Below are 450 nucleotides of genomic sequence, written 5' to 3'. Positions count from 1 at the left end.
CCCCCCCCCCCCCCCGGGCCTGGGAGCTCTGCCCACCTGTCTCAGCCGCCTCCTGTGGCCTCTCAGCCATGGGGGCAGAGACACTGTCCCCAGGCCCCCATGGGGGCGCCCAGAGCAGGGGGCCCGGTGCACCCCAGTGCGGAGGCAAGTCCACCACCTCTTTTCTTTCCTGCTCCTGTGGCCTTGGGCAAGTCACAGCTTCTCTGTGACTCCGTTCCCTCACCTGTACCGAGCCTTCCCGTGAGAAGAGCCCAGGAAATGCTACCTGGGAGGAAGGCGGGGCCCACCCGTGGGGGCCCACCCGTGGGGGCTCACCCGTGGGGGGCGGCAGCAGGCTCAGGTTGTGCAGACACTGGTCCCCATAGAGCTTCCACTTCTCGAACACGGAGTCCATCATCTGCGCACGGGGGGCCTGCGGCTGGGCCGGGAGGGTGGGCGGAGGGGCTGGGT

The sequence above is a fragment of the Myotis brandtii genome, unplaced genomic scaffold (genome assembly GCF_000412655.1).
Source record: "Myotis brandtii unplaced genomic scaffold, ASM41265v1 scaffold797, whole genome shotgun sequence".
Classification (NCBI taxonomy): Eukaryota; Metazoa; Chordata; class Mammalia; order Chiroptera; family Vespertilionidae; genus Myotis; species Myotis brandtii.
Note: the sequence above shows the minus strand (reverse complement) of the source record.